Here is a 1,026-nt window from a genome sequence, read left to right on the forward strand (position 1 = left end):
GCGGGCCCCGTGGCGGGGGGGGAGCCGGCTGATGTCAGACGGATGGACCCGTATCTGTGGCAACCAGGATAAATAAATAAATAAAGCGCGTGTGCTGGAGCAGGAGGCGTGCAAGCCGCGGCTCCCGAGCACGGCTTCCCTGAATATCTCTTAAGCAGCTTAGCACCCTTGCTCCAGTTTATTACCTAGGCACTTTTGTGTCTGCTGGGTGGCTGAGAGCATCCTGCTGCCGGTCCCCTCAGCAGGGACCCTGGGAGCACCCCCTCCTTCATCCCTCCCTCCCCGGCGCGGGCAGTGGTTTGCTCCGTGCATCCAGAGCTTGATGCGAAGCTGCCGCTCGGCGGTGAATTTTGGCCCCGCTGTGCAAGGCCGGAGGCGTCCGCCCACATCCCCGTGGTGGGCCCGTCTTCAGGCAGGTGTTTGATTTCCCAGCCCGGCAGCTGGCGCCTGCGGGAGGCAAGCGATGCTGGAAGTGCCGTAGCTGAGCCAGAGATGGATCGGCAGCAACAGGACCATGTCTTACAGTAGATGGAGTTACAACAGGTATCGTCTATCTTGTTTTGGTTTGGTGTGGTTTTTTTTTCTTTTCTCCTTCCTGATATTAAAACTGGCAAGGTGTTTGTATAGACGGAGAGCCCTTTTCAGGAAAGCACAAACCTTTACTGATGCTGCTTTTACAATTTGAAAGACCCTTGAGGCACCCCGGGTTCTCAGCGACTCCAGCAGCGACGTTTGCTGTTGTTTAGCAGGCGTTTGTCTGGAAAGCAGGGGGGTGGTTTCACCCTGCGGTGCCTGGGCTGGGGGTTACTCCCAGCCCCGAGCTGTATGGCACAGAGCTTTCCCGGGCTCTCTCCTCTGAGCAGGGCAACTGAGATGCCGTGATTGCCTGAGCAGTCGCCTAGACTTCTGAAAGGTGGTCTCCAGTAACTCCTGTTCAAAGCCGGCACCTAGATGTTTTCTACAAATATAAATGAAAGCTTGGGAAAGGAAGGGGCCAGATGTGCCTAAAGAGTGGTATTTTCAAGC

The sequence above is a fragment of the Fulmarus glacialis genome, unplaced genomic scaffold (genome assembly GCF_000690835.1).
Source record: "Fulmarus glacialis isolate BGI_N327 unplaced genomic scaffold, ASM69083v1 scaffold13850, whole genome shotgun sequence".
Lineage (NCBI taxonomy): Eukaryota > Metazoa > Chordata > Aves > Procellariiformes > Procellariidae > Fulmarus > Fulmarus glacialis.